The sequence below is a fragment of the Tachypleus tridentatus genome, chromosome 2 (assembly GCF_004210375.1).
Source record: "Tachypleus tridentatus isolate NWPU-2018 chromosome 2, ASM421037v1, whole genome shotgun sequence".
In the NCBI taxonomy this organism is placed as follows: domain Eukaryota; kingdom Metazoa; phylum Arthropoda; class Merostomata; order Xiphosura; family Limulidae; genus Tachypleus; species Tachypleus tridentatus.
Window position 1 is genome coordinate 46424186 of NC_134826.1, and position 9454 is coordinate 46433639.

The following is a 9454-nucleotide window of genomic DNA, read 5'->3' on the forward strand; positions in this document are numbered from 1 at the left end:
GTCTTTTTTTTTTCTCATTATAAACATCCAAATCAATGTTCCAAATTGAATAATCTGTTATCGACTGATTTGGTTTTCAACGTAATTGATTCCTATAATAGAAAGATAAATAAAAATGATAAATAAATGTGACATAAAATAGCAAGAGATCAGGGTTTGATACACGCGCTTCCAGATAAGCATCTTTTCCAAGCCTAATCAGTATTAAATGTAACTAATTCGTTGTCAGTGAGGTTTACGCAACAAAGGAAAACACTCAGAAAAGTAGAGAAACAAAAACGACTCGATATCACACGAATTGAATAAATACACGTACAAGTTTAACCATTATATATTTATTAAACCATAAGAACTGCACTAAGAAACGAATTTCAATTATCGCAAGTTTGAGATCATTGGCTCGTTAAACGTCGGTTATGATCAACATAAAATGTTTTTACTTTAGGTTGAACACGACACCGTATGCTTCTCATCAGTCTCAATTTGGAAGTATTCACAGATATATAATTCATGGATGGCGTGTCCAATGAGAGGGACTTGCTTTTCTTCGCTCTCATAGATGATTTTAGTTCGGGCGTTCCTGAAGATGACCACAAACAGTTTTACTCACAATTCCAAATTCCATTTATTTATCTCTATATACGATTTGGTTTGTTTTGAATTTCGCGCAAAACTGCACAAGGGCTATTTGCACTAGCCGTTCCTAATTTAGCACTCTAAGACTAGAGTTAAGGCAGTTATTTAGTCATCACTATCCACCGCCAACTCTTGGGTTACTCTTTTATCAACAAATAGTGGGATTGATAAACACGTTATAATGCCTCCACAATTGAAAGGCCGAGCATGTTTGGTGTGGCGGGAATTCAAATGTGCGACCCTCAGATTGCGAGTCGAGCACGGTAATCAGGTCATGGTTTTGTTTGGTTGTCGTTAAGACTAAAACTACACGATGAGATATATGTGGTCTACCAGCCACAGGTATCGAATCCCGATCTTTAGTGTTTTAATCCTGCGGATTTATCGCTTGATCACTGGAAGGTTATTAGGTCATGCCATGTTGCGATAGCAAATAAAAAATAAAGCAACAATTATCGAAACCTTATGGCTCGAGATTTACGTAGAGTAATATTATAAAATATAACATTAAGAAAGAATTAGGCCTAGCATGTCAATAATTTTAACCTGTCCAGACTGTAAATCTCAAGATTCATGGTTTGTGATTCGTTGCCGCAAAATCACATTCCATACTTTGGTACCGTAAAATATAAGTCCAACAATAAAGGCCAATACAAAATGGACCAAGAATAAGTAGTCGGTTCCGTGTAGTTTATCAGTTCAAATTTTCCAACGGTGGATCAACAGTAGGTTTGAGAGCTAATATCGCTAAAAATTGGGCTTGACAACTGCAAAGAGCAGAAAAAAACACTCTGTGCTGTTTTGTTTACTTTCCGAATGATATGAGTGAAAAGGCGGGAGTGGGTAGGGGGAAAACAAGGGCGAAGAATAGTCAATCGTGTAAAACATAATAGCTATAAGAATCCACGAAACACCCCAAAGCTTTAACGTTTTAAAAGTGTGAATTTTATGAATCCATCAGAGAAAGAAAAGATTATTGTATGTTTAACAAACTTCATTTGCTACCAATCCAATGCCGACAAAACCCTTCGCCTAACATTAGGACTCACCAGGCTAACTAGAATATAGCAGACATAATATTGATGTAGACACTATAAAATACCCATATAAATATATATACAGGTCATAAATCTTTTTACAAAAATTACGTATGGTGTAGGAATGAATGCATAAACAGATATAAAAAACACTACATAAATAACCAAATATTTCCAAAGTAACTTTTAAACAACTGAATGTTGAATTCCTGTTAGTTGATTGAATTCAGATTGGAATAAAATAACTTGATCTGAACATTGCTATACAGTCTTACCGTGGGTAATAAACTTGAAATGTTCACCCACTACTTACTGTCTACTTGTATGTGCACACATCCCTGTTTTGTTTGTTATTTTTTTCATTGTCATCTCTACATCATACCTAATTTTTGCAAAAATAAATTATTACTTGTATTCTTTCTTTAAAAAACAACAACAATTTAATTGAAGCAGATTGATAAGTGAGCAGTTGTTTTATTTTTTATAATTTAATGGTAATATACATTGTTAACATCACATCAGTTTGTTCAGTTTCTCTAACTTTAGATTATATTGAGAACCAGTGAAGCTGGAATGGTTCCTGCAGGAAGGTACAAATACTCAGGACTAACATTAAAGGAATAATTACAGAGCCCACGTCTTCAAACTTCACCCTAACACATTATATTTTAGAATTTCATACAAATCCAAGGTAATAAATTATGATACCATGGATAGACACACAAACACAGTTCCAAGCTCTGCTTCAGTGCAAATCTAGAGAAAAGTAGACTGCTATATAATGTATTGTTTAGATAATTATGAAACTGTCTTTCATACCTTGAATATGTATTTAGATTATTTTTAATTATATATATTTATTCTGAATGAACCTGTTTCGTCTGGTATCATGTTTGTGCAATGAAAAGTCACAATCCGTCGATAAAAAGTTTGTTCTGCCATCTAGCGACCACATATTAAACTATTATTTCATGATGACGAGAAACCCACTTGAAGAAGTTAAAATGTATTTCACAGACGGCTGATATGGGTATTAAAACTTTAATTAAAATAAAGGTCGAAACGTTGTTCGTACATTATTCTAATTAAATTTTAATACCCATACCAGCCGTCTTTAGAACACAGCAACTGTTATTTATGAAACATGGAAATAATACATGCTCACAAACTAAACTGACTGATAATAAGTAGTCTCATTTTTAATACGTTTCCTCAAAAATACTTATGATAGAAGAACTTATTAATATTACTATTATACAAGTTGTGAAACACTTGACAATGGCAATTAAGTGCTAAATTAAACCAACATCACAACTTTATTAGTTATTTTTATGCATCATAGGGTAATATATTTGAGTGAGGCGACTATTGTTTTTGGCTCATCCCCAGATACTAAGCTCTACTGTCCTTGTTGATATCACTAGTTTTCAAAAACAAAAACTTTTATGGTGTTTATCAGATTTAGCGAGTGAATTATAATTATTATTAATTTTATTTAAGTTATTACAAAACAGATTTATAGGATACGAATTAATAACTCAAAGACAGAAGTACGTGACGAAATTAAAAAAAAAAAACACATCATAACAGAGAGAACTTATCAAGTTGGTAAACAAAATCTGACAAATCACAGAAATAATAATATTCAGTCCGAGACTGTTGTTGTTTTGAATTAAGCACAAAGCTACACAATAGACTATCGGTGCTCTGCCCACCACGGGTATCGAAACCCGGTTTCTAGCGTTGTAAGACCGCAGACATACCACTGAGCCACTGGGGGCTAGTACGATGCATTCTCAGAAACGGTGCAGGTTAATACAGAAAAGTGTTATGCAAACTAAGCTACAAACTAGAATGAAAGAGGTAGGTAGTGAAGTTATGGAAGTTAATAGGAAAGAACAATAAGTTGAAGGTGGATATACAATATTGTAGGATAAATGAAACTAGACTATGGTTGTTCTTGCTAGTTGGGTCTGCCAAAAGGTTAAGTAGTCGATAAAGTAAACCACGAAACCGATAAATTAAATCATGTGGGCCCAGCATGGCCAGATGGGTTAATGCGTGCGACTCGTAATCTCAGAGTCGTGGGTTCGCATCCCCGTCGCACCAAACATGCTAGCCTTTTCAGCCGTGGGGGCGTTATATTGTGACAGTCAATCCCACTATTCGTTGGTAAAAGAGTTGGCCAAGAGTTCGCGGTGGGTGGTGATGACTAGTTGCCTTCCATCTAGTCTTACACTTCTAAATTATGGACGATTAGCGCAAATAGCCCTTATGTAGATTTGCGCGAAAATTCAAACAAACAAACAAAATCCCAGTGGCACTGCAATATTTCTGCAGACTTACAACGCTATAAATCGGGGTTCGATACCCGTGGTAGGAAGAGTACCGTCAGTTCATGTGTAGCTTTGTGTTTAATTCCAAACAAACAAATTTAATAGACAAAACACCAGTGTACGTGTAAATGTCAACTGGAAAACGGTACGGTGAGTTACATTTAGGTTGAAACTGATTTTTTGGACGTTTTCTTTCTCAACATTGTACTGATGTATTCATGATGTTGGAAAAACAGGTAGGTTCAAGAAGTTTGCCACGGAAGCAAAAAAGTCCACCTTTCGAAAGCGCTCGAGTTACAGGGTCTTTATTTATTTAATTATTGATGTATGTACGCTATTCATTTTTGTTTCTATGAATTTCACGCAAAGCTACACGAGGGCTATCTGCGCTAACTGTCCTTAATTTAGCTGTGTAAGACTAGAGGGAAGGCAGCTAATCATCATCACACTCCGCTAACTTTTGGGATTGACTATCACAATACAACGCCTCCCGGTTGAAAGGGCGAGCATTTTTGGTGTAAGGGGATTCGAAACTGCGACCCTCATGTTACAAGTCAAGCACTCTAACCACCTGGCCATGCTGGGCCTTAATTTGTTGGTCGAGGAACAATCGATTGTTTTAGTGCTCTAAAAGCAATTGCTTGTGTAGTGTTTAACACTGTATTCCTTCTCTATAGACATGTACGTGTGTAGACACGCAAAATGTTAAAATACTAATGAATTACAGTGTTGAACAGTATTAATAATTTACTATCCACATGAAATTTCCATTTAATATTTTCTCTATTTAATTACAGTTTTCTTGTAATCATACAAAGATATTTGTCTACTCTGTGTCGTTTTTCTGCCAGAATCTGATAAACAGATTTCGGTATCTGATGGAACAATCAACCGGCTTACATGGATGGGCAGACAAGCTAATGTTTCCATGGAAACCCCCTTTAATCTTTAGAGTTCCCATGGAAACAAAGCGGGAAGGAAGAAAACGAGTTTCTTCCAAAATTTATGAAATTGTAAGTGCTGGGACGTAACCAGTTAATACATTTTACAGACATTTTATTTTATTTGTCTATTGGCACTGTTTCTATGTTTAGTTTTTAAAAGTACTGAGCTACTCTTGTGAAATCTGCGACAGCTCATGATGAAGTCGATGTTTAACCGGTTGCAGTTCTTGACGTAATAGTAAGGAAAAATATTTGGAGAACTACAGCGGTCAACTGCTAATGAGGTTCACAACAAGCGTCGCACCTACAAACAAGAACTTTTGATCGTGCTATAAGTTACCCCTACGCCCCACCTTCAATCCTCAGCGATCTCATCGCACGTTGTTAAACGCTCCACCTGTTAGCAGATATGTCAACAAAAGGTACGAATTTTAAGTAAGAAAACCAGACAAGGCTCTCAATTTTCCGCGCCTTAATGAAGCCGTAAAGGTAACATACGCAAATTTTCACCGCTCCACTCTTTTTGTTGTAATTTATTAAAATTCAGCGATTTTCCTAGAACCCTTTTCATTTATTTATTTTTAAACAAAATCCTTTTTAAGTTTAAAGTTTTAATTTCACCCAGTCGCACCGAGCGAGTAAGAAGGAAAATGTCTAACAGCGATAACCTTGCGATAGTAACCCAAAACATAGCTGATGAACGTGTTGCTTAAATTAACCTTTGCGTTCACAAGTACCAAGAATAACATTTGATATCTCGTCTTTCAATAAACATTTGGTGCTATACAGAAAGAACCAGATACATAACTAAAGTGACAGGTGCTTGTACTTTATAGAAAATATAGAAACAAAACTAATGTGTTTGGCTATTAATATTATAGAGGAAGAAGCAGAAATATAATTAGTGAGTTAGGTTGTTAGTATTATACAGAATGCCCTCTGGTAACACAACAGTATGTCTGCGGACTTACAACACTGGAAGCCGGGTTTCGATGCTCAGGGTGGACAGTTTGGTTTGTTTTGAATTTTGTGCAAAACTACACGAGGACTATCTGCGCTAGCCATCCCTAATTTAGCAGTGTAAGACTAGAGGGAAGGCAGCTTGTCATCACCACCCACCGCCAACTCTTCGGCTACTCTTGTTACCAACGAACAGTGAGATTGATTGTTACATTATAACGCCCCAACGGCTGAAAGGACGAGCATATTTTGTGTGACAGGAATTTTAACCCGCGACCCTCGGATTACGAGTCGAGTGCCTTAACCACCTAGCCATGCCGCGCCCGGGATGGACAGAGCACTGATAGCTCATTGTATAGCTTTGTGCTTAATTTCAAACAAACAAATCGAACGATTATGTATGACAAGGAGAAGCACGACTATTGCATCAGGCTCTATGTATTATATTTAAAAAACAAACAGAAACGAGGCTAATGTGTTGGCTTTTGTATAGCATAGAAAAAACAGAAACATGATTAATGTGTCAGCTTGTTTGTATTATATAGTAAAAAAGAAACATAACAAAGTTGTTAGTTTGTTTGTATTATAGAGAAAAATAAGTATAACTAATGTGTTAGGCTTTCGTGTTATATAGTAAAAAACAGAAATACGTCTACTTTATCATTCTGTTTGTATGATATAGTAAAAAAAAGAAACAAAATAAAGGAGTTAGCTTGTTTTTATTATAGAAGAAAACTAAATATATTTGATGTGTTAGGCTTTTGTATCATACTGTAAAAAACAGAAACATAATTAATGTATAAGAATGTTTGTACTTTTTAGAAAAAGAAATATATCTTTTTCTTCAATTAACGGTTAATTTCTTCTTTTATAGCATTTTGTAACTTTTTGTCTACAAATATAACGTATGTAAAAATCATTGTGTGTCACATCACGTCACGCTTGATCTCTCGAAATAGGTTTGTTTGTGTATTTAGCATTAAGCACAAAGCTACGAGATGGGCTATATGTGCTTTGCCCACCACGGATATCGAAAACATGTTTCTAGCGGTGCGAGTCCACAGACATTCCTCTGTGCCAATGGAGAAGGAGGCGAAATAGGAAGAGTCATAAAATTCAAAATGCATTTATCCAGGTAGAATAGTTCAATTACTGTCTTCCTATTACGATTTTAGTGAAGGGGGCCGTGAGGGGAGGCTTGAAACCTTATAAGTGTAGCGAGTGTTGGTATAATAAGTAATAATAATAATATTATAATAATAAAGACGTAGTGTGGGATCACCTAGCCTTGAACCAAGTACATAACTATTATCTTGAAAGTAAAAACATCGACTCAATTTTAAACTTAAAATACTAGAGGGAAAGCCACTAATCATCACCACCCACCGGCCAACTCTTTTACCGACGAATAGGGGGAATTGACCGTCACATCATAACGCCCCCACGGCTAAAAGTGTAAGCATATTTGGTGTGAAGGGGATTTGAAACCGCGATCTTCAGATAACGAGTCGAACGCCCTAACCACCTGGCCATGTCGTGCCTGATTGTATCTTGAAAACAGTTTGTCTTTGGGCAGATAAATTTCTTCAAAGTTACACTGAGAACCGTAATTTTATTCGATAAATTCTGGATATTCCATAGGCCATAGGGTGTCTTAAAATCTGTTACGTAGAACTCAAAATACGGGCCCGGCATGGCCAGGTGGGTTAAGGCGTGCGACTAGTAATCTGAGGGTCGCGGGTTCGCATCCCCGTCGCGCCAAACATGCTCGCCCTTTCAGCCGTTGGGGCTTCATAATGTCATGGTCAATCCCACTATTCGTTGGTAAAAGAGTAGCCCAAGAGTTGGCGGTGGGTGGTGATGACTAGCTGCCTTCTCTCTAGTCTTACACTGCTAAATTAGGGACGGCTAGCGCAGATAGCCCTTGAGTAGCTTTGGGCGAAATTAAAAAAAAAACAACTCAAAACCGTTTTCCATCATTCTCAACCGGTATATTGAGCTATTCCTTTAGGTAAGGCTAATACGAACATCATGTGTTCAGAACAATGTTCATTCATTTTGTCAATATCTCGTTTTTTGTTATTGTTTTTTTTTTAATCATAAACTTCGCATTGTCAGCAAGAATAAAAAGCATTTTTGTCATTTTTAGAATGTTGTACAAATCCACACCAAGGCTAACTGCGTGTAAGTTTTCAAGACTCAGAAAATAGCTAAAATGAGATAGAAAAAAAAAATCGAATAAAACAACGTTTCGCCGTTGTTAACGTGGTATCATTTGACTTTTTTAACCTCCAATTGTTTTTTATTTTTAAATTTTATAGTGTGTAAAATACCTGCATAATGTACATCTTATTTGCGCATGATTGTCCGTAATTTAGGCCCGGCATTTGGTTTGAACTTCGTGCAAAGCTACACGAGGGCTATCTGCGCTAGTCGTCCCTAATTTTGTAGTGTAATACTAGAAGGAAGGCAATTAGTCATCACCACCTACTGCGAACCATTGGGCTACTCTTTTACCAACGAATAGTGGGATTGACCGTCACATTATGATGCTCCCACGGCTGAAAAGACGAGCATGTTTGGTGTAATGAAGATTCGAAGCCGCGACCCTTGGATTACGAGTCACGTACCTTAACCACCTGGCCATGCTGGGCCCAAGGAGGTGATGACTAGCTGCCTTTCTTTTAGATTTACAGTATTAATTAAGTTGAGGACGGATAGCGTAGATAGACTTCATGTAGCTTTGCGCGAAATTCCAAAATAAACAACTTATTTCTTAACTGAAATACTACAGTTCAAGTTGGAAAATAAAATCATTATATAAACAGTACAAAATATAGAAACCTTAGGAAAGCATGTTTTAAAAAGATTAAAGTTCAGAAAAAAAAAAAACGATCTCTACGCTTTGAATAATAAATTCGTTTTTCAGTACTTCAGTCAACGTTTCTCTATTGGAGCTTTATAGAGGTGATAATACAAGAATAGTACTGGTGCTGCCCCCCGCTAGTTCAGCGGTATGTCTCCGGATTTACAACGCTAAAATCAGGGGTTCGATTCCCCTCGGTGGGCTGAGCAGATAGCCCGATGTGGCTTTGCTACAAGAAAAAAAAACACGCAGTACTGGTGCAACTGTCTCAATGAAAATGCACTGGCGAAACGTTGGTTAAAACAAAAAATATATACATTATTAACTGACGAGTAAAGGTCGTTTTTTCAAAGTTTATTGCCAAAAACGTGTAAATTCCTTAAGTATGTACTATAAATACTGATATATTTGTGTGTTTGTGTGTGTGTGTGGAAATTGACATAGAGAAAACTAATTGAAAACCTGCATCACAAATGAAAATCTATTTAATATTTTCTTTAAATCTTTCCATATCTAGATTGACAGGAAAATAAATTATAAGTTTCTTAATTTTGGACAGTCTGTTCCTATGGGAAATCTGACTCTTTGCTCTTAGCCTCTCCCACATTCTTCAGTGATTTCGTTTTGCTGAAATGTTGGATCAGGTTTTATTAACAGTGCTCTGGACAACGTTAG